Here is a 25,268-nt window from a genome sequence, read left to right on the forward strand (position 1 = left end):
AACATAAAATGTGAAGCATCAACAGAGACATTTGTCTTTGTAAATTAACGGACTTTTCAAAATAATGTGGGGCATTTCTTACTTAATGACCCTTGTACAATGAATTTTCTTTTATCATTCAAAAAATCAAATCGCTCTGAGCACTATGGGACTTAACTGTTGTGGTCATCAGTCCCCTAGAACTTAGAACTACTTAAACCTAACTAAGGACATCACACACATTCATGCCCGAGGCAGGAGTCGAACCTGCGACCGTAGCGTTTTTATCATTAACGGGAAACTCAAAAAGATTTTTTCATACCTTTTCGTAGGTGTTCAATATGCTTCCCTTGACATGAATGGCAAATGTCATTCCGGTATTCAAACTGCTCCTCACTGCAGCTAGCATGTCCTGAGTTACATCCTGCACAGCTGCTGTCATGCGATGTCTCAGTTCACTCATTGTTGTTGGTAATGGAGGCAAATAAACACAGTCTTTTACAAACCCGCATAAGAAATAATTACATACAGTAAGGATCGTAGACCTGGATGCCAGTAATGTAAGGGTGAATCATTTGGTCCATTGCGATCGATCCATCGTTCAGTAATCCTTTGATTTAAAAATTCCCGCACTTCCAATTGCAAGTGTGGCGGTGCCCCATCCGGTTAGTAAATGAAGTCGTTCGAATCAGTCTCCAACTGTGGGATCGCAACGCTCACAAGCATATGGAGATATGTGCTTCGTGTAACAGAGTTCTCGGCAAAGAAACACGGACCGTACACCTTTTCGTGTGAAACTGCACAAAACACATTCAATTTTGGAGAATCCCTCTCATGTTGTACAACATCATGTGGTTCTTCCGTACCCCATACTCTCGCAGCATTATGGTCCACCTCTTCATTAACTGGAATGCTGCCTCGTCACTTAACACTGAGGGTGGGAGGAAACTGTCACCCTCCATCTGGCTGTGAAGAAATTACAGAACTCCACACGTTGCTGCCTGTCACATTCACGAAGAGCTTGCATTAGCTGAATTTTGTATTGTGTCGAGCACAAACGTCGACGCAACACACGCCAGCCGGAAATCGTGGGTATGTTGACTTGTCGAGCTGCACGGCGAACGGATTTCTGCGGACTCCTTGTGAAACTATGGCGGATGCTTTCGTCGTCTGTGTCACACACTCGGGCACGGCCCGGCGATTCGCCTTTACACAAACAACCTGTTTCTCGCAATTGTTCGTGCCATCGTCTAATGCTCTGTGCTGTTGGAGCATCCACACCATACCCAGTACGGTGAACAGCTATCACCGTCCCGCACTGCACAAAACGTAGAACACAGAACGCTCTCTGTTGTCTTTACTAGTACTGAAGTGGACGCACATGACTGCTACCTCGCGGGAACCGTGTAAAACTTGAGTGTTTTCTCTTTCCATCAGTATATTATTCACGCACATATCTCAAGTAACAGAATAGGTGTATTTTTACCGGTTCATCGTATTTTACACTTAGTTGATTGGAATCGAAAGAAGGTCGGAAAACTAGGAAAGTACTGCTGCTAGCGCAAAACGAAGCGTATGAGGAAGAGGAAGGGTTATTATACGCTGCTGGAATTGCAGATTGATCGGAAAGAATTTTACATTATTGTTAACTTCCTTGAATTTCTAGTTTGCGTGAATTTATTTTTCAAACGCGTTTATCTCGTAATGACTTTTTCTACATTTGCGTGCAGTCTAACTCAAAAAGTACAGAACCGATCATTATGAAATTTGATAGTATGATTCTTTATAAAATTATGAAATATTTGAACCACCGTGTGAGATGATATCATGGTTTTAAGGGTATTTTTCTTTGCTTAATTAGAGAAAAACAATCCTGAAAATCGAAGTAAATTGTTCCAACGCCTGCAGACATTTTAATATTCATTATTTTCATCTGCACTGAGCTTCATATTCTTAGACAATAAGCTATTAATGTAAAATCAAAACCTTTTTGATTTAAGATGAAAATTGGAATGGCTGCAGTGCACGCAATTGGAGAACTATACTCACAACCTTCAGAGGACATCACAGCCTAACTTTGTTAATTTTGGCTGAAATTATTGAAAAAAATTAACAAAAACTGTTCGAAATATGAATTAAGTGATATAAAAATTGCTTAAAATTCTAATTAAATCTTCCTACCCCAAAAGAATCTCGAAAATTCTGTGTCAAACAGCTTCCTCGTGTGGTTTCCCCCCTCAATCACAAGATTATCGACATCTTTTTACACCTTCGGGCGCGAACGCCTTCTCCCACAACTGGAAGGATATACAGACGGGCAGGGACCGTTTGGAAGAGCGAGTGAAATGTAGCAGTCAGGATCTTCTCAATTTTGTAGCTCTACAAATCTAGTCATCAATGATATGGCGCATCGCTGGATCGGGACCACTGTCATCGCTGGACGTAGTGCTGACGGCGAGTGCGAGGCGCCTCCAGAGAGCGAATAATGGTCTGTCCGGTGTGCGTATCTCGGAGAAGGAGATGGAAAGGCCACTAAAAAATAAACACCTCGTGGTGGGCAAGTACGTCGCTGTCGGGGAATGGAGTGGCCAGAGGCAGGGAACGAACAGCATCTGATGTGGCCCACGTGACTTTCTGCTAGTGAGAGGTTCCAGCCACCCTGTTCCGCGATCGCTCATCTCAGTCTCTGCAGTTTCGGTGTTCGTGCGATGATTGAAAGGAGGGACCGCACTTCGCGGTGAAACATTTTAGAAATACCAAATGCATCACTTTGCATTACAATGCCAGTATGGCCACTGGATGACACAATACGAGACTTGAATTCACTTACTGGGTTTGCGTAAGAGCAAGATTTCTTAGTGCTTCGACTAAGATGAGACGGGAAAAATACTTCGAATGTCAGACCTATGCAAGGGTTATCTTTGGCGGTGCGGAGTGGGGAGGGGGAAGGGGTGGGGGAGGGAGGGGGTCTCGAGGAAAACTGCGGACAGAGTGGGTGGGAGGCGGCAGCCCAGTCCAGCACAAGAGGCGAGTCTCGCTGCCGACCACCACTGCACTGGCTGCCGCGGCGCCCGACGTGTCTGGTGAGTCTCCACATAGCCCTTCCACAACGTAAAGTATATATTGTGTGTGTAACTTCCCTCAATTTGGCTGTCTCCTGTTCTCAGTGTTGTCCACACTTAAAAGCGGCGGGTATGAAAACGGGGAAAAACTAAAGTGAGACCGAGCTGTTTTTCTCTTTTTCCAACTATTTTCCTCTGCCTGTAGCAGTGACAGCTCTTATTATGAACTCCTGTATTGTCTCCTCTCAGCTATGACCTTTGGTAAATACTGATTCTTACAGCACAATGGAAATAATGGTGCTACTAGCAGTAGTTATTATTGTCCCGAGTTGCATGGTTTTGAAAGTGGTTCCAGAACGAATGTTGCTTTTGATGTATCCTTGTCGGATCTAAATGACAACTGAAGCAGGCGAGGCTTCCGCAATGAAGTGGGACAAGCATGTAATGGCAGTTGTGGGGTTCATTGGTAGAATTTTGGGAAGATGTGGTTCAGTTGTAAAGGAGTCCGCTTATGAAACACTAATACGACCTATTCTTGAGTAATGTTCGAGCGCTTGGGATCCCTGTCAGGTCGGATTGAGGGAGGACATAGAAGCAATTCAGAGACGGGTTGCTGTATTTGTTACTGGTGGGTTTGATCATCACGCGAGTGTTACCGAAATGCTTCAGGAACACGGGTAGGAGTCTCTACAGGAAAGGAAGCGTTCTTTTCGTGAATCGCTACTGAGGAAATTTAGAAAACCAGCATTTGAGGCTGACTGCAGTACAATTTTACTGCCGCCAACTTACATTTCGCGGAAAGACCACAAAGATAAGATAAGAGAGATTAGGGCTCGTACAGAGGCATATAGGCAGTCATTTTTCCCTCGTGGACAACACTGAGAACAGGAGACAGCCAAATTGAGGGAAGTTACACACACAATATATACTTTACGTTGTGGAAGGGCTATGTGGAGACTCACCAGACACGTCGGGCGCCGCGGCAGCCAGTGCAGTGGTGGTCGGCAGCGAGACTCGCCTCTTGTGCTGGACTGGGCTGCCGCCTCCCACCCACTCTGTCCGCAGTTTTCCTCGAGACCCCCTCCCTCCCCCACCCCTTCCCCCTCCCCACTCCGCACCGCCAAAGATAACCCTTGCATAGGTCTGACATTCGAAGTATTTTTCCCGTCTCATCTTAGTCGAAGCACTAAGAAATCTTGCTCTTACGCAAACCCAGTAAGTGAATTCAAGTCTCGTATTGTGTCATCCAGTGGCCATACTGGCATTGTAATGCAAAGTGATGCATTTGGTATTTCTAAAATGTTTCACCGCGAAGTGCGGTCCCTCCTTTCAATCATCGCACAAACACCGAAACTGCAGAGACTGAGATGAGCGATCGCGGAACAGGGTGGCTGGAACATCTCACTAGCAGAAAGTCACGTGGGCCACATCAGATGCTGTTCGTTCCCAGCCTCTGGCCACTCCATTCCCCGACAGCGACGTACTTGCCCACCACGAGGTGTTTATTTTTTAGTGGCCTTTCCATCTCCTTCTCCGAGATACGCACACCGGACAGACCATTATTCGCTCTCTGGAGGCGCCTCGCACTCGCCGTCAGCACTACGTCCAGCGATGACAGTGGTCCCGATCCAGCGATGCGCCATATCATTGATGACTAGATTTGTAGAGCTACAAAATTGAGAAGATCCTGACTGCTACATTTCACTCGCTCTTCCAAACGGTCCCTGCCCGTCTGTATATCCTTCCAGTTGTGGGAGAAGGCGTTCGCGCCCGAAGGTGTAAAAAGATGTCGATAATCTTGTGATTGAGGGGGGAAACCACACGAGGAAGCTGTTTGACACAGAATTTTCGAGATTCTTTTGGGGTAGGAAGATTTAATTAGAATTTTAAGCAATTTTTATATCACTTAATTCATATTTCGAACAGTTTTTGTTAATTTTTTTCAATAATTTCAGCCAAAATTAACAAAGTTAGGCTGTGATGTCCTCTGAAGGTTGTGAGTATAGTTCTCCAATTGCGTGCACTGCAGCCATTCCAATTTTCATCTTAAATCAAAAAGGTTTTGATTTTACATTAATAGCTTATTGTCTAAGAATATGAAGCTCAGTGCAGATGAAAATAATGAATATTAAAATGTCTGCAGGCGTTGGAACAATTTACTTCGATTTTCAGGATTGTTTTTCTCTAATTAAGCAAAGAAAAATACCCTTAAAACCATGATATCATCTCACACGGTGGTTCAAATATTTCATAATTTTATAAAGAATCATACTATCAAATTTCATAATGATCGGTTCTGTACTTTTTGAGTTAGACTGCACGCAAATGTAGAAAAAGTCATTACGAGATAAACGCGTTTGAAAAATAAATTCACGCAAACTAGAAATTCAAGGAAGTTAACAATAATGTAAAATTCTTTCCGATCAATCTGCAATTCCAGCAGCGTATAATAACCCTTCCTCTTCCTCATACGCTTCGTTTTGCGCTAGCAGCAGTACTTTCCTAGTTTTCCGACCTTCTTTCGATTCCAATCAACTAAGTGTAAAATACGATGAACCGGTAAAAATACACCTATTCTGTTACTTGAGATATGTGCGTGAATAATATACTGATGGAAAGAGAAAACACTCAAGTTTTACACGGTTCCCGCGAGGTAGCAGTCATGTGCGTCCACTTCAGTACTAGTAAAGACAACAGAGAGCGTTCTGTGTTCTACGTTTTGTGCAGTGCGGGACGGTGATAGCTGTTCACCGTACTGGGTATGGTGTGGATGCTCCAACAGCACAGAGCATTAGACGATGGCACGAACAATTGCGAGAAACAGGTTGTTTGTGTAAAGGCGAATCGCCGGGCCGTGCCCGAGTGTGTGACACAGACGACGAAAGCATCCGCCATAGTTTCACAAGGAGTCCGCAGAAATCCGTTCGCCGTGCAGCTCGACAAGTCAACATACCCACGATTTCCGGCTGGCGTGTGTTGCGTCGACGTTTGTGCTCGACACAATACAAAATTCAGCTAATGCAAGCTCTTCGTGAATGTGACAGGCAGCAACGTGTGGAGTTCTGTAATTTCTTCACAGCCAGATGGAGGGTGACAGTTTCCTCCCACCCTCAGTGTTAAGTGACGAGGCAGCATTCCAGTTAATGAAGAGGTGGACCATAATGCTGCGAGAGTATGGGGTACGGAAGAACCACATGATGTTGTACAACATGAGAGGGATTCTCCAAAATTGAATGTGTTTTGTGTAGTTTCACACGAAAAGGTGTACGGTCCGTGTTTCTTTGCCGAGAACTCTGTTACACGAAGCACATATCTCCATATGCTTGTGAGCGTTGCGATCCCACAGTTGGAGACTGATTCGAACGACTTCATTTACTAACCGGATGGGGCACCGCCACACTTGCAATTGGAAGTGCGGGAATTTTTAAATCAAAGGATTACTGAACGATGGATCGATCGCAATGGACCAAATGATTCACCCTTACATTACTGGCATCCAGGTCTACGATCCTTACTGTATGTGATTATTTCTTATGCGGGTTTGTAAAAGACTGTGTTTATTTGCCTCCATTACCAACAACAATGAGTGAACTGAGACATCGCATGACAGCAGCTGTGCAGGATGTAACTCAGGACATGCTAGCTGCAGTGAGGAGCAGTTTGAATACCGGAATGACATTTGCCATTCATGTCAAGGGAAGCATATTGAACACCTACGAAAAGGTATGAAAAAACCTTTTTGAGTTTCCCGTTAATGATAAAAACGCTACGGTCGCAGGTTCGACTCCTGCCTCGGGCATGAATGTGTGTGATGTCCTTAGTTAGGTTTAAGTAGTTCTAAGTTCTAGGGGACTGATGACCACAACAGTTAAGTCCCATAGTGCTCAGAGCGATTTGATTTTTTGAATGATAAAAGAAAATTCATTGTACAAGGGTCATTAAGTAAGAAATGCCCCACATTATTTTGAAAAGTCCGTTAATTTACAAAGACAAATGTCTCTGTTGATGCTTCACATTTTATGTTTGTTTTGGTTCAAATGGCTCTGAGCACTATGGGACTCAACATCTTAGGTCATAAGTCCCCTAGAACTTAGAACTACTTAAACCTAACTAACCTAAGGACATCACACACACCCATGCCCGAGGCAGGATTCGAACCTGCGACCGTAGCAGTCCCGCGGTTCCGGACTGCAGCGCGAGAACCGCTAGACCACCGCGGCCGACTTGTTTGTTTCGTTCCCGGTGAAGTTTCGAACCGTTCTGGCAGATGCCAGATCCGTAGTACAGCGTCAAAATGGCGTCTACATACGACTCACGTTACAAGCACTGTGCTGTTATTAAATTCTTGTGTGCAGAAAAACGAACCGTGGTGGATTCCCATAAACGTTTGTGTACCGTGTATGGCGATGTTGCAGTTGATAGGAGTACAGTTGGTCGATGCGAGAAGAAAGTTACAGCCTCAGGAAATCCAGAAACAGAACCCCGTGATCAGCCACGCTCGGGACGTCCTGTCACAGCCACTGCTCCAGACATTCTGAGTCGTGCGGAAGCCATTACTCTTGCCGACCGGCGCAACACAACTCAACAGTTGCCTCTAGAGTTGTCGCTCAGCACTGGAAGTGCGTCTGCAATGATCGAGACTCTCAGATATGCAAAGAGGTGCTCACAATGGGTTCCACGAATGCTCACAGCGGACCACAAGATTGAAAGAAAAGCCATTTCATTTGAAGTTCGGAGACCGACGGAAGGACCTTTCTGTCAAGGATCGTTACCAGTGACGAACGCTGGGTGCGCCACTTTGTGCCGGAAACAAAAAGGCTGTCGATGGAGTGGCATCATCCTCATTCACCACAAAAGAAGAAATTCATTACAACCCCCTCTGCCGGAAAAGTCATGACGGCAGTATTCTGGGATTGTGATGGCGTCATTATGGTAGATGTGGTGCCATGGGACTCAACGAGTCAACCATCAATTCATTGGCATACGTGAAGACTCTGAATAAACTCAGGAACCGTTTTTGACATGTCCGATCGGACAAGAAACCAGCAGAAATCTTGATCCAACACGATAATGCACGCCCGCACATAAGTATGAGTACCCGGGAACACATCGCCAAACTGCGTTGTACATCATTGCCGTATCCATCCTACCGTCCAGACCTGCCCCCTCCCCCCCCCCCCCCGTCTTCCATCTCTTTGGGCCGCTTGAAGATTTTCTCTGAAGATGACGAAAGTGCCAGTTATGCAGTGAAAACATGGCTACGCCCGCAGGACAAGAGCTTTTACCAGCGGGGAGTACATGCTCTTCCACAATATTGGGGTACAGCCAAAGATGGAGACTACGTAGAAAAATAGGACATGAACAAGACATGCCGATGTATATTGTCACAAAATTCTGAGTCCTAACAATATATACGTTCTGAGGAAAAAATGTGGGGCATTACTTAATGAACGAACCTCCTATATCTTTGTTAGTTTCAAAAATGTAGACGTGCCAAATCAGATGATTCTTTTTCATACACCCTGTATAATGAAAACGGCAACATAATCTGACGTGAACCTGTGTATTAAACATATCATAAAATGTGCAGACAGAGAGTGCCTTTACGTCTTTTTCCTCATGTGCAGCGCCCTTCTTCGCAGTTTGTTTGTTGCTCAGCTGCACTGGTGAGTAATTACTTCTCAGAAAAGAAAAAATAAACCTTGATAGCGACTGCCGGCGGTCGAGGTCACAGGTTCACAAGCGATACGCGGCGCCTCGCCTTCGCTGAGTCGGCGGCTCCCTACGTCACACCGACAGGGCGCGGTGCTCTGGAGAGGCTGTTTCAGTTCGCAGAGTTGCAACATGGCGAGCGAGGCAGGAACGTAGTGGAACCCATCCTCCTCCCCCCACCACCTCGAGTGTTTGTGATATGACGTAAAAAATTTAAAAAGGTTAGATTATTCAAACATATGTTCATTTTGTACTGCGCATCTTTCTCGAGAGTTTGATGTATAAAATATATATGTTCGAGGATATGTAAGACAAGTTATTCGGTCTTAAGTACGCCAAACTGGAGTGCCGCGCTTCTTCACACAGCATTCTTCTATCACACATCACTGTATTTTGCTCTGTGGAGTTCGATCGTGTAAATTTTGCAGTGGAAGCCATCAAACGTATATTCAGGACAGTGGAAAATAAAATGTCCTCTAGTGCCTTTCGTGCTTCTAGTCATTTGGTTCCACATCCTGCCCCCTCCTAAAGAAGAAAAAAAAAACCAGTAAAAACAAGAGACCATCAAAACAATACACATTTGTTCAATCCTTAGGTCCCAGCATTTTTTGTTTCTAATCATGCTACAGATTTACATGGTGTGCTTTCCTTCCAGTGAAAGAATCTATTACCTCATCAAAGTCCGTCAAACGGTCTCCTATATCTAAAATCGAGATGTCGTCTTCTAATACTGTAAAAGCTGTTAAAACGCGTAGCACCCAAGACTGGTGTGGTTTTTCGATTTCATTATGTCTACTTTGCCACTGTCTGCTAGGTACGTTGAACTGGCCTTCCCATTATTGCTGCAATTGAAAACACACACCAAATAAGGGAGACTGTTTTGCCACAAATGATCATTTTTATTTACCTCATTTACGTAAGTAACATGGCAGAGCATAAGTCACGAAGTATCAATATCAAATGCCTATTAGGCCTACTACAAGCAGAAAGTTTTATATTAAGAACAAGTATCACATTTCGTTCATACGCTACACTTTCTCAAGCATGAGATCGAAAAGTAGTAGTACCAAAGCTTTTATATTAATTTTGAATCGTCATATTTTTCCATATAATTTGTGTGGTGTTTCCGTTTCTTCTCGTTTCTCGTTCTCACAAACAATCCTTTCATCACGAATTCTGTAACTATTCCTGCCCTTGTGAAAACGTATTCTCTGGTTAATTTCAGTACCCCTGCCAGCACCACAGGTTCAGTTATCCCACGTTTATTCTCCGTTCAGGCGCTATTACGTGTTCCGCACTCCACCGTGAAGAGAACTTAATGCGACTGGTAACTGGGCAGTGTCCAACTGGTAATGTAGCGATCTAGCAAAAATTTTCTGGCAAAATTTCCTTTTCTTGGATATGCGCAGAAGATAATATGTTATCTTTATTTCCACTCTGATAGTCTGAATTTATGAATTTAACAAATGAAATACCAACGCTGGTAATTCGCACTCCCAATCAGCCACATAAACAAACACCGAGTAGCATTCACCCATTCGTGTTTATTGGGCTCAGCTCATATAGCACCGTCCTCTGTTTTTATTTCTAGACGCGAAGGATTTCCTGGTAGAGAAATCACTTAGACCATGTATAAATGCGAAAACAACTTATGATCCTTTCAGAAACCAACAGAATGTGTTCAAAAATGTTCAGAAACCAGCTGAGATGCATTTCAAAATCATATGAATTATTCATAGACGACCTGCACTGAATGCTAAGGTGATACGTGAAATTGCCGCCCTGGGCAGGTACTCCTGTCAGTCCCCCCCCCCCCCCCCTCCCCCGCCGCTGAATCCAGGCCTGACCTTTTCTCGAGCCGTCCTCAGGTGAGCGCAGTATATGTTGATAATTTTCACGTTAGGTCGTTCATGGTCATGTGAATTAACGAGCTTTATGAGGCCGTTTTCATTGGTAGGGTTTGTGAATGATGTTTTAGATGTGTTCATGTTCTAGTTTTAGGTCCGTTCTTCTCCTTCCTTGCATTCGAATTTTGTACGATGGATCAGAACTGGCAATCTGAAGGCACTGGTACCTCAAGTTATGTTTTGAAAATAATAACGAGTGTTCATACTGTCAGTGGCTTCCAGCTGAAAATTCCAATATCAGGAAGCTGAAGAACATCGCTGACACCTGAACCAGAACGACCTGTTTATCGTAGGTCGCTGGAGCAACCAAGAGTAGCTAGCGACTGCAAAGAAGCGCAGGTCATTTTCATTTCCAAGAAGGATTATAGGAGACTTTGACTTTGTTTTTATAAACAGATCTCATGATGGTCATTGTAGACCGAAACCGGTAATCTGTTAACAAAAAGTTTGTGACCATAGACGTAAATTAAAGGAAATTTATTGATTATAGGAGAGATGCACATAATAAAATAATAATACACCGTTGACACCAACCAAGAATTATGCAACATGTGTTACGCTCACGTAAGCCTGCTCTGTAAAAATCAACATGGAATCCGGAAATACACACCTTGCGATACTCAGCTCGCTGTGTTCTTCCGTGAGGCCCAGGACGGTGTATACACCGGTGGCCATGTTGGTGACGTGTTTCTTGACTTCAGGGAGGCATCCGACACAGCCCCAACACTACCGTCAGTGAAACAGCAAAATCGGGGCCATTATGGTGAGAGGCCAAACACTTCCTATCTCAGACTCTGCACGAGCGTCTTTATATCAGCTCCAGTGTGCTGCTGAGCATAGTCGTAAAGAGGGACACTGCCTAATAACGGGTTTTCCCTTCTCTTTTTCTGGACTGCCCCTTGTGGTCGATTTTTCTCGAATCGCCTTATCCAGTCAGTGAACATGGACGTCGGCTGTAATTCGCTTCCTTCCCTGACCGCGTGCATCATGAAAGTCCTCCTTCAAAGATCTTGCATGACTGCCACTCCTTGCTGTCACACGTGATGGTTGTGTTACTTGGGCCACATGAAATCAGGCTGAATCCCTCAGCATAAGGAGATCGAACTGCAGCACACACTTCTCACCTGGAGCGTGTCTCTATTGCTTACGCCACCAGTAGCTGCTCATTTTGTGCTCAGAGCTGGAAAGTGCGACGAGGCGCGACCAGAGACACTGCACAACACAGCAAAGTTGCCTGGAGTCCATTTGACAATAAAATCCGACAAATCACCAGCATTTCTCCGGAAATATGCGCAACCACCGGTTGTGATCTTAAACAGCAGCGAACGAAAAAATGGAAAAACAGAACCAAGTTCAGAAAAATCGTCCAAAGAAATCTTAAAGCGATTTTGTCCAAGCTTCAGTTATTACTGCTTACATTCATCAAAATTATGTTTGCTTCTAGATTTACGGAGGCATCAGGCCTAGGATGTATAGTTGCTGTTTCGTCCGTACTCTGGCCGTGAAACACACTCTCCCACATTTGGTTTTCAACAATCCTTGGAACGCACAAATTGTTGTTACACTTTTGCCAGTGTGATAAACTCTGCCTTACAATATATCAGGTACGATTTCAGTGAGAGGGAAAATATCTGCGAAAGTATGTCGAACGAGGCAAACTGATATCTCGAATCGTAATTTAAAATCCATGAGCAGAAGTACAGGCTCCATCTGGAGATATATTGTCGTTGGAAAGTCAAACCAACTGACTGCCATACGAGAATTTCACGAAACGATATGCCGAACTGCACCACGAGGCTGATGCTCAAGGCAGTCGTTTTTTTATATCTCCTGTAGAGTTCAAGTGAATTGAGTTCATGTGGAATGAAAGAAGCAAGACCATTTAAAGTGAGGAAACTATTACAGCATTTATCCTTGACAAGACTAGCAATAGCATTGAATTCAGCTGACGAGTGAAACGGTGACCCAACATTGCATTAGAAAACGTGTCCAGACAAATGACCGACAATAACTGCAGCTCCGTCGTAGCTCTGAGAATGTTCATTACTTTAAAAAAATCTTTGATCGACTTCAGCAACAGCTGTGACCTAGCGATGTATTGGGAAGACATACAAGAAAAACGGAGGCAGAATTCAATTCACGTATACGTTTTCGTATTTTATGCGTGAGCGTCTTTGAAACAGAAGTAGTCAATACATTCTGTATTAGATTTTACAATCCTTAAGCATAAGAAAAACCTTCCAAATTTTGCGTAAGTTGTTTATTCGTTGTACTCATGGAGAAGAAATTCAGCAGTTTGATCTTAAACCAGCTTGTTTGTAGTAGAACACCTTGACAGCATGTTGCGATGTATGATTCAGGTGTAGGTTAGTCAGTGTTATGTTCTTCTCCTGTTGCAAACTGCGGGCACAAAAACTGTGCCGCAGAGCCCCCCGTACACGCTAGTGCAGCCCTGGCTGAGTCTCCAAGGTTTCACCGCCCAGCTGTGGCCGCGAGGAGTAGCCACGCGGTCTAGGGCGCTTTTCTGCGGTTCGCGCGGCATCCCCCGTCGGAGGTTCGAGTCCTCTCACGGGTATGGGTATGTGTTCTTAGCGTGAATTACTTTAAGTTCGGTTAAGTAGTGCGTAAGCTTAAGGACCGATGACCTCAGCAGTTTGGCCCCATAGGAGCCTACCACCACCACCACTTGCCTGTCCTCCTCTGGATCGGTGCTTAGTTACTATTTTTGCTAAGAATCATGAAGGAAACAACAGCATTTATCGAAATCTATTGTACAATATAAAATGTTATTTTATCGAATGATCTCGGCCCCCGGTAGCTGAGTAATCAGCGCGACTCAATGTCGATCCTAAGGGCACGAGTTCGATTCCCGGCGGGATCGGAAATTTTTCTCCGCTCGGGGACTGCGTGTTGTGTTGTCCGAATCATCATCATTTCATCGCCATCGACGCTCAGGTTGTCGAAGTGGCGTCAGTTCGAAAGACCTGTATCCAGCGAACGGTCTTCCCGACGGGAGGCCCTAGTCACACGACATTTAGATTTACATCGAATGTTATGTTATTCAGTCTGTATAGTGTGCAACCAGTAAAGAAAACAAAAGAAAAATTAGGAGTAGGAATTGAAATCTGTGGAGAAAAAATAAAAAATTGAGGTTTGCCGATGACATTGTAATTCTGTCAGAGACAGCAAAGTACCAGGAAGAGCAGTTCAACGGAATGAACAGTGTCTTGAAAGGAAGATGTAAGATAAACATCAACAAAAGCAAAACGTAGATAATGGAATGTAGTCGAATTAAATCAGGTGATACTGAGGAATTATATTAAGAAATGAGGGAATTAAAGTAGTACATGAGTTTTTCTATTTGGGAAGCAAAATAACTGATGATAGTCAAAGTAGAGAGGAAATAAAATGTAGATTTTCAATGGCAAGGAAAGCGTTTCTGAACAAGAGAAATTTGTTAACATCGAGTATATATTTAAGTGTCGTGAAGTCTTTTCTGAAAGTATTTGTATGGTGTGTAGGCATGTATGGAAGTGAAACATGGACGGTACATAGTTTAGACAAGAAGAGAATATAAGCTTTCGAAATGTGGTGCTGCAGAAGAATGCTGAAGATTAGGTAGGTGGCTGACATAACTAATGATGAGGTACTGAAAAGAATTGGTGAATGGAGGAATTTGTGGTACACCTTGACTAAAAGAAGGGATCGGTTGGTAGTACATGTTCTGAGGCATCAAGGGACCGCCAATTTAGTACTGGAGGGTAGCGTGGGGGGTAAAAATCGTAGAGGGAGACCAGGAGATGAATACAATAAGCAGATTTAGAAGGATGTAGGTTGTGATAGTTACTCGGAGATGAAGAAGCTTTACAGGATAGAGTAGCATGGAGAGCAGCATCTACCTAGTCACTTGACTGAAGGTAACAACAGTAGCAACAGTACTGAATTCGTTAAACTATCTAAGGAGCGATATTAAATTCTAATGCTCGTTTTGGCTTCACCTTTGTTCAGAGCTTATAGGGTGAAGGGGTGGTGGTAACTTTCTGTGGGATCAAATTGCTGCCGGCCGATGGTGGCCGAGCGGTTCTAGGCGCTTCAGTCTGGAAGCATGAAAACAGGAAGAAGTTGTACTAAACTGCGAAAAAAAGAAGCAAGATGAACCCTCCGGCCTTTAGAAGTGGAACAGCGAACGAAATGCGGCAGCTGCCGTGTCGTGGTTAAGTGGGTACGGTGTTGGACTACAAATCAGACGTGTTCAACGCTCTTTCATGCTATTTATTTTCATTTTTTTCCAGAACACTACTAACTGTCCGTCTGGTGATTGAAATGTTTGTTCTGCTTCTATAGTCTTGGCAGTTGTCATAATATACATTGGCTACAGAGTATGAGTCAGGTGGTAAGAATGCATTACCGTCGCCAGTAAATGTGATCAATAGTGAGAGCAGGCGAGGTATCATACAGGCGCCTCACAGAAATGAAAACAATAAATACACAGGTGTGAACTATGTTACAACAAATGAATTCAAGAGTCAAAACGTCCAAAACGGAACGCAACTTCAATAACAATAAAAACGCCGGTTTTGACAGAGCACTGAGAAACTGTGTGATTGTGAAACTGTGGCGTTTATTTGTTGCAGCTTATGTGACAAACTATTATGTTTTCATCATTGGCTTAGGTGTGATCAATGCACATTCTTACGATCACCTAAATCGGGCAAGAAGGCATATCTCATTCACTTACCAGGCTACAAATTAGTTTCGTCGATAACTGCTTCCCATCATACAACGCACACTCTGTCACTAACGCCGTGTGTGACACACCAGTCGTTTTCTCTGGCGCAGGATTCGGTTGACTTGTCGCCTTGTCGTCACACGTTTGCGGTTCCCTTTCGAAAGTCCTTTCGGCTGCCAGTAGGGTAATTATGCAAAATCAACTTTCGTTATAGTTCCCTATCTTACACCTCGCTGTAGAAAACTGACGTTGCAAACACAGACACACACTTGAATACAGCGAAGAGCACAAAAAAAAAAAAAAAAAAAAAATTGACACGAGGAAACGAACAAGGCTCGCCCGCTTTGGAATCTAACACCGTGATGACTTCACTACGACGCGTTGGCTATCCCAGATTGCTCTGTGTGGCGCTTCCGTTCACTGTTTCTATTTTTCTTATTGTCTCTTCATAGTTCAGTACACTTTCTTCCCGTTTTCATGCCTGATCTGTGTTCAGTTCTTGAGCGGCTATCCACTGGGACCTGTTACCAATAAGTCTGAGGGGGGGGGGGGGTGAGATGGCCGTTTCCCTTGTACATAATTGTACATAAACGGCCTTGCACCTACAGTTATGTTCATCGCAAAGCTAAGCAAGTCATTCCACCTCGCCAAGGTTGGTATACAGATACTGTGGTAAGATCTTATTGGGACAAACTGCTCAGGTCATCGGTCCCTAACTTACGCTATGGGCGACAGACACACCCATGCCCAAGGGAGGAATCAAACCTCCGACGTGGGGAGCCGCTTGGACCGTGACAAGACGCCCAAGACCGCGCGGCTACACCTTGCGGCGGCCTCGCCAATGTCCATACCTTATGTCACTAACAGATTTAATCATGTATGTTCCATATCATATTGCATATCCTCAACAAACAATATTTTGTTAATTGCTTTTCTTCCTGGTGTAGCGATTTTAGAGGACTGCAGTATATATACCGAAGCAGAAGTGGCATTGCCATCTGGGCAAGGGAAAAGATGAGTACTGTGCATCGAGTATAGTTTTCACCTAAAACAAGTTAGCCATAATAAGCATTGCCAACACTGGGGTATAATGTTTCTTGCTTCAGGGAGAGAGGGCCCTATGTAATTCAATGGGCAGCCTGTAGAGCTGAAATTAACAACGACCTGTAACAAACCCTAGTGCCGCAGTGGTAACACCGGTGCCCGTCAGATCACCAAAGTTAGGCACTGTGGGGCTGGACTAGCGCTTGGATGGGTGACCATTCGGTCTTCCCCGCGCTGTTGGCAAGCGGGATGCACTCAGCCCTTCTGAAGCAAACTGAAGAGCTACTCGGTTGAGAAGTAGCGGCTCCTGTCTCATAAACTGACATACGGTCGGGAGAGACGTGTGCTGACCACATGCCCCTCCACATCCAGATTCAGTGACAACTGTGGGCTTAGGATGACACGGAGGCAGGCTGGTGCAATTGGACCCTTATGACCTGCTTGGACGGAGTTTTCTTTTAGTTTATAACAATGTGTGTCGAGGGCACTTAGATGTGTGGAGAATACATACAATACCTCCTGCTGCACTTCTTGCAGAAGCCATGACACACAATCATCCAGAAGTACAACGCCTCCATATTCTACAACCTGACATGCTCTTGAACTGGCCAGTAGTGATGTATGGTGCAAACTAGGTTTCCTATTGTGCTGAAAGGTAATGTAAAGTAACCCCTAATGTTTTTTTGGGGATATTGAAAGTTTAGAATATACAATTGGCCCTTCATGCATCCTTTGTGCTAAAATCAATGAAACACAACCTCACTGTTGGATTGCTCAAGCTTCATCCCCAGATTTTCTACAGGTAACAGGTAGTGATGAACAGCTGTTACCCTGGATAACACCTACTGTGTGTTCAGGAAAACAGAAATGTGGAGAATGGACCAAACTGTTTCTTTAGCAACTAATGGTGGGACCTAAACGAGCAGAATGATAGCACCCTTTACCCACAACTAGGTCACCCAGCTCACTATCCTTAATGTATTTCAACTAACTGGTTGTGATGAACAGCAGCAAACTTTTGTCTCGTGTTATGCTGACCTGTAACCTACAGTAACGACTAGTGTTTTTTGAGAGAAAGTTGAAACTTGGAGAATACGAGTGGAAGTAAATGCAGAGCTTTTTGCAAAATCACAGGGACAAAATGTTCTATGAGAAGAACTACTCTTTACTTTAGTAGAGCCCAGAGTAAAAAAAAAAATTGTTAGCTAACTGGCACTGATGAATAGTACTAAACCAGGATACTACAACAGTAACCTAATTTAGCCCCTAGTCTTTGTTGAGGGAACTCAGAAGTACAGAAAATACAGCTGGCAATATCGACAGCATTTTGTGAAACATCACTTGAACAAAATGTTCCATCAGAACAACTCCCCTTTTTTTACTAGGTCACACAGTCTACAACTACAGACTTTCTTTTACTACCAAGTAGTGACGAAGAATATAAATTTTGTGTGTTACGCTGTGCTCAGCTGTAGCTTGTGGTAATATATAGTTTTTGGTAAGAGAATTTTGGAGAATACAGCCAGCCAATCCTACAGTGTTTATTCCTGAACAATGGGACATAATCGTCTGGAGAACAATGTTCCCTTAGTCATTACTGGTCCACATCGTCCAAACTAACAGACGTTCTTCATTTTATTGGTAGAGATAAATCGTACAAAATTTGAGTACACTGACGTATAATGTAGTATAAGATAACTTCATTGCCTGTTGATGGAACGCTGAACTGTGCAAAATGCATCTGGCTTTTCCTGTAGCGTTTCTTGCAAAATCAGTGGGACGTAATCTCCCAGAAAGAAAACAGTCCTTTACTCATTATAGAGTCACCAAGGCCACTATGTTCATGAGGTAACTGGTAGTGATGAACAGTACCAGCTGAAATGCAATCTAAAATAACCCATAGGAACACAGAAATGTGGAGAATGCAGCTGACAGCATATGCAACGTTTCTTGCACTGGGATTAAATCTTCTATTAGGAGAACTCCCCCTGTAGTGTAGTGCATCACATAGTCTACAATACCAGACGCTCTTCAGCTGTTGGAGATGAAGAACTCTACCAAATTCCATAATTACGATGTACTGAACTGTAACCTCTACGTAGGGATCACAGAATTGTAGAGAGCACAGCTCACAACACCAGCAGAATGTTTTGCATAGTCACTGGCACAAAATCTTTCACCAGGAATACTGCTCTTTATTCAACTTAATCAGACCACAAAGCCAACTGTTGCTAACTGATAGTGATGAGCAGGATCAACTCTGGGACTAACTTTGTGCTGAGCTGTTACTTAATTTAACCCCTACTAGTTGTGGAGGCTGCAAAGGATTAACTCGTGGGGCAGCCGTATGGTCTTAGCTGCCTTGTCACGGTTCCCGCGGTTCCGTCGGAGGTTCAGTCCTCCTTCGGGCATGGGTGTGTGTGTTGTTCTTAGCGTGAGTTAGTTTAAGTTACTTTAATTAGTGTGTAAGCCTAGGGACCGATGAACTCAGCAGTTTGGCCCCATAGAACCTTACCACAAATTTCCTAAATTTTTTCCACGGGATTGTGGAGAATTCAGCCAGTTCTGGAATTTCTCAAAATATCCACAAGCAATCGCACGTCTGTGTCTACGTAAAACTTTGATAGTATCCTAAGGCAGAGATGAAGAATTCTCGCCAGAAATTCATGACATGCTCATACTCTGCATCCGTTATGACATCACCTGTAAGTATGCTGCAGAATGCAGTTATGACAGGTAGCCTGGTTTCGTTGAGGTTTGCCATACAATGCTGATATTTGTACGGTAAAACCCCTTTCGTAGTTACAAAAAGGGCTCTAAGTACTATGGGACTTATCATCTGAGGTCATCAGTCCCCTAGACTTAGAACTACTTAAACCTAACTAACCTAAGGACAACACATACATCCATGCCCGAGGCAGGATTCGAACCTGTGATCGTAGCAGCAGCATGGTTCCAGACTGAAGTACCTAGAACCGCTCGGCCACAGTGGTCGGCTCATAGTTACAAGTTAAAAACTTTCGGCCTCTGGGAAATGCAGCTCGAGTGATGTGCATATCATCCCGAGGTAGATTTTCGACAGGTTCCTGCTTAAAACGTAGGAAGTCAAGGAACCAGAGCGCAATTCTTCGTGTCATTCGTTTGGAGAATGAAATATACTTCTCAACACATTCAGGCAGGACACTGACTTGATCTTTCTTCATCAACAAATCAGCCAAGTGCTCAACAAGAAACTGAGCGTCGCACCCACTTAAATTTTGGAAGAAAACGAGCATGTGTCCTGGTAACTGGCACTTCAAATTGCACGTATTGTGAGCTGTGCCACAGAAGTTCCCTGTAAGATGACAGCAGCCCCTGCGAGGAGTTTCCACTTTTCTGACAGCAGCCCACAAATATGAGAGTCAATCGCTGTATTATACGAATCTTCATCAATTTGGTCATGGGACATTGTTGCTGTAAAGCTTGTCAACCTCCCGTGAAAGATTTTTGAGTTCAGTGAGAAGCCAAACCAAAGAATTTCCCCGACGTACAATTTATCGTAGTTGCGACTTGAACCGTAGGAATTATAAAAGCTGGTACACTCCCGCATATGGTACATGTTTTTCTTTGAAGGTAGCATTATGTTGAAAGAATACGATGTTGTGGGGTTATCTTCACAGTGGGTCATAGAAGTGAGGAGGCATTTAGAGTGTGAATACACCACAAATGGGCATCTCTGCTGATGGTGGGCATTTTAAACCTTTGCGTAACGGTTTTCCTCAGCAGGCGTAGTAACACATATTGGGTCCTTGGAAGCCCTTTCTACTAAATGCACTCATAATAACTTGTCTGAGGAAAAATACTTCAATCGTCAGTTAACAAATGGGAGGAAAAGACTTGGAACAAGTTTTTGATCCAAACGTAATGATAATTGATTTTCTCCTCATTTTTGTCATCGGCTCACTGGCAAATTTTGAGAAATGGTGGGGACCGATGACTGTATATATGCTCGTCTGACTTGCGATTCTCGAGACCATAAAAATGAACCAATCGTCCAGTACTCTGGACCTCATATGTCCTGGATTTTGAAGGGAAAGTGGACAATGTCAAAATTATAACACTTACGAACGTCAGTATCTACGCTGTATTGAGATGTGCACTGTGGACATCCTTCTGATTGTAATTTTTTGCGCAAGCCAGCATTGACTATGCAAAACAAACCTGGTCTGTTTTATTTTGGGTACTGATACATGCCTTCTTATCAGCTAAAGCCTTATGGAGCTTGAAATGGCTGGACCACCATTTACCAGATCATAAACTTGTGCATGGCTGTCCAAATTTATGGTAGTAATCGGGTGAGTACTTTGGCTAAGCCTCCAACTTTCATCTCGGAAGATTGGGCCAGTATAGCTCTTAGGATGGATTCATGAAACCACTCGGTGGCTAATGCGGTCTGCGTTATCACGCCATTATTCTCCCAAAGGTAATGAAGATATTTCTCTTCAGCACCAGGGGCAACTTTGGGAGGGGAATGACAGCTCGATCACAGCACCACACCGCATTTAGTGGCAGTGTACCATCGATCATTAACGACTGAGGATTTCCATCACAGGAGGGCACACTCTTAGAAAACGAACAGTGTCGTGGAACGCTTCTGACAGATTCTAGAGTCCAGTGAATGAGATTCACTTCTCAAAGGTGTTTGCAATCTCTCCAATATGCTGTCACTGACCTGATGCCCTTCACTAAAAGGACTGGAGACAGAGCTGCCACTAGGGGCAGCATCATCACTGTTACTAATAGTATAACTACAGTTAGATGCAGATCTGCTTCTGATGTGGTGTTGAGGGGAATGTGCTGTACCTTGAGGGATCACTGAGGACAAGAAGGCAGGGGGTGGGGGAGAAGACGCCGCAGTATGAGGCCAGTGCCAGGAGCCTGGCTGTGGCTGCTGCTGCTGCAGCCCTGACACGCCTGCCAGGGGGAGGCTGGCCCGGGGACGCCGGAGAAGAAGAGTGGGTTGTGGGGGGGGGGGGGGCGGGGCAGCAGCGAGCGTGGGAGCGTCGGCGACCGAGGCTCCCTGCATGGTGACTGGCGGCACCCTGGCCAGTGAAGCTTGCCTCATTACCCACACAACCCTTTGGCGAAGGAAGATTCCCTACCCCCGGTACCCACGCCACGATGTAATGTGGAAATTGTTCCCCACGTGCGGCCGCTGTAGAAGAGGGAGAGCATAGCGAAAATTAAGTTTACCAATCCAATCAGCACCAGCTGCTGCTGCAAGGAAAGAAAGAACACTGATGGTTATTACTACTATTCTTTATAAGCAGAGTGAGTAGTTATTATCTACTTCGGTCCCGCCCCTTGGCATCTGCCTTACATCATCCAGCATCTCCTCACACTGATGAAGGTCTTCGTCCATCTCCTCCCTCCACTGAGACATTTCACTGTTGCCTGAATTGGAAAAAGCCATCTGTCCATCTCACTGATATGACCTGAAACCACATAATAAACAAAAATTAATTTGTACTTACAGGAGATCTGCGATTTCTACTGCTACTCCTTGACCCATGTCCCTGCCCTTCTCTTCTTCTATCAAGAAATCATCTACAACAACAACAATGAATTAGCACCATATTACATATATGTTGAAGTTTTTGACAAAGAGCAACACATTACATATACATGCTACTACAAAGAAGAGAAATATACATACTTCTTACAGCGCTGATGCTGCTGCTGCTTTTGCTGGCTTTCAGCAGCCAGCTCACTAACTATATGACGGACGTATACCAAAACAATAAGACAACATGGATTCAATACTCTGAAATTTTTAACGAAAAAGTTACAGTTATCGATTTTGCTTTTCAAAATCGTGTACAACAACAAAGAGTGACTGAGTGACCATTAAATAACATCCACATATTACGTACATGAAGAAATATATACATACTACTTATGATGCCGTTGATGCTGCCGCTGCGTCTGATGCATCTGAGCATTCATTTCATCCACGATTTCGCAGACATATGCTGAAAAAGTTAGACAAAATTCATTTAATATCGACACTATGAAGTTCTTAGTGGAAAAATAAGTTGCGATTGCCGATTTGAATATTAAATTACCAGGTAATTCTCACTGCGTCGGGCGTTTGCCGCCACTGGCATTGCTGCTGTTGGTATTGCCATGCTTAATTTTTCCGAATAAAAGCTGGTAGCATGCACACGAACAAGAAGACGACCTAAGGACACTGGCAAAAGATAGGAGAGATGGGTTTTTATAGACTCAAGCTCTGCCCACTAAGTTGGCGGGAACCAATTGTATTGCAGAATTCATGGATAGCTTGGTTGGCAGCTTCCAGTAGGTTGGTTCATGCATTCACAAACGGTAAGTGACCCCTTGAGAGAGAGAGAGAGAGAGGGAGGGAGGGAAGAGGGAGAGAGACAGAGAGAGAGAGAGAGAGAGAGACAGTGAGACACACACACACAGAGAGAGAGAGAGAGAGAGAGAGAGAGAGCTTTTGTTTCGACGGGAATGTCTCAGATATCAAAATGAAAAGGTTCCTATCACCTGAGACTTTGCTCGGTGATTAGCTAGCGCGACTTCTGGTCTGCACGCCACGTGAGCCGGTGCTGTGTGTACGGCAGGTAGTGTGTGAGCCGTTTGGCGGTGAGCCAGCCGACAATGGTCGTGGGCCCGAGTGGCTGTCGTGTGGCTTCTCTCCCGACCTGCACGCTCCGGAATACACAAACTGGCTGCTGTGTCTACCCTGCGGTCAGTGTGAAGATGGAATCGGGAGGTTTTTAACAGTGTAATTATGTGCAGCGAATTATATTCACATTGATTTTGTGATTTCTTTCCTTGTACGATGAGAAACAAGATATCGGTTCGATTAGCTCTTTTCTATAGATCTTCCACAATAACAGAGAGTGATGACCTAACCACTGCAAATTGATCCTTAAAAATAAACAGTGCCACCTCTGCTACGTAACTGACACTGACTTCAGTTTCATATCATGAGATCCTTCCTCTGAAGCACAGATTGACTCCATTTTCCACTCATTTCCGGACAGTATAACGGATCATATAATTAATTTTTTTCGTTCATTTCTTTTTATAAGTGTAGGCCATAACATAACCAATGGTAATATAATAAGTTATTTTGTACCCACGATAATGTTGGCATACAAAACCAAACAAACAGATACACGCTATTCAACTGAGTAATTTCTGTATCTTCACCTGTTTGTGTCTACAAGTGGTAGCGGGCGGATGTATAACAAGTTCCGCCGAGTTCCTATTGATTAGAAATTTGTATTCTAACTCTACATTGAGGAAGTGTTATAAAAGTTAATATGGAGGCTCGGTTTTGATACGACTACTTATATTAATAAATCCACCTGTTAATCATTTCGCCCGCGCTGAGAATCCTGCATCCCGAGGATCGAAGCAGACCAGAGCAGTTTTCGAGAGCAGAGGAGGGGCGATCCGGAAACAGCATTGTCATAACCAGCTCTGTGCACAATGGCGAGGACGAGAAGTACGAAAATGTAAGTGATGAATGTTGGTCTTAAACGTGTTGAATATTGAACGTCTGTTGATATTACTGCCAGATAAAGTTCACTCAAGATATGTGTACCTTCCAATTAGTTTCAATTATTCTTTCCCACTTTTTTCAAACTATTCACGCAGCAGTTATTAACCAGTTTCCTTTATACATTACAGTTTTTGCCTGCTCCCCTATTCTGCCACTATTCAATGGCGACCGTGACGGGGCCGAGCGGAATATGAACAGACCTTTGAATTGTCCAGTTATACTTTTTTTATATTAATGATCCATTTTATCGTTACAAGAAACTAAAGAGACCTTTGTTGTATTTGTTACATGTCCGTGAGATTGGAAACAGTAAAAAACTTGAAGGAGCCAAATTAAATTTTGCCAACGTACGATACGCGCCGGGAATGCTGATTTCAGCGGTTGAAGTAGGAAGCTGCTACGCCGTGTGCTTGTATGGCCGGGCTTGGCGCCGGCTCTCCCACAGTAGATAATTTCTTCTCCTTCGAGTTAACATCCTTTATGGAAACCTCATTTCTATAAAAAAGAAGAAAATTTGTATAAAGTAAACATTAAAGTGCAAAGTAACTCATTCAGATTCATCAATGAATAAGCATAGAAATGTTATTTAATAGAAAGTACCGATACAAACAAAACTTCATTTTTGAAATTTTTTGTTCATAATATTGTTAAACACTGTTCACAATGCAGTCAAAGGAAATGGCCAATTTTGAGAACTCAGTACAAAATGCAATATGCCAAGATGTCGGAAATCCGTGCCAACTCGTGAACTGGCCGATGGCTACCAAAACAACGAGCTTTGCGTCCTACTATTAAAAAATGATGACACTGGTAACAAAACTAATTATGATGTCATTTTTATGACGCTCGATGAGACAATTTCTCAGTTCTTACCGTGAAACAATTTTCAAATAGTGAAACTGAAGCGTGTGACAGCGAAAATTCCTTTATTTGCTCACGACGACGCTAACGCAAGAACAGGAAACAGTTCATAAGGGCAACATAAATACTAGAGATACACAATTTGACGCAACTCATGCAACTGATAACACAGCAGTTTACGCAGCAGTTCGCAATACATCAGGAAAATGTAGGACAACAGCTTACACCGCAAAATCAGGTTTTTAACGATGTCAAGTATAGTATTAGTCAACAGTTCAGTGAGGTGAGCAAAACTATACGCATTGAATATTATCTGACGAACTATCCGGGAAGCAAGGAGGACATCAAAAGCAGACTCGCTATGACAAAAAAGGTATTTCTGGCCAAGAAAAGTCTAC

The 25,268-nt window shown here is 43.7% G+C and overlaps 1 protein-coding gene across 3 annotated transcripts in view; it reads left to right on the plus strand.

The window, feature by feature from the left end:
* The first annotated feature begins 2,974 nt into the window (after positions 1-2,974).
* LOC126213489 (putative ankyrin-containing lipoprotein Lxx09580) overlaps positions 2,975-25,268 on the plus strand; it is a 220,427-nt gene continuing 198,133 nt past the window's right edge. For all 3 annotated transcript variants that reach the window (XM_049941311.1, XM_049941314.1, XM_049941313.1), the window contains exon 1: positions 2,975-3,062. The gene's annotated coding sequence lies outside the window, so the exon portion shown is untranslated. The remainder of the gene's footprint in view (positions 3,063-25,268) is intronic.

Source organism: Schistocerca nitens, chromosome 11, assembly GCF_023898315.1.
Source record: "Schistocerca nitens isolate TAMUIC-IGC-003100 chromosome 11, iqSchNite1.1, whole genome shotgun sequence".
Taxonomy (NCBI): domain Eukaryota; kingdom Metazoa; phylum Arthropoda; class Insecta; order Orthoptera; family Acrididae; genus Schistocerca; species Schistocerca nitens.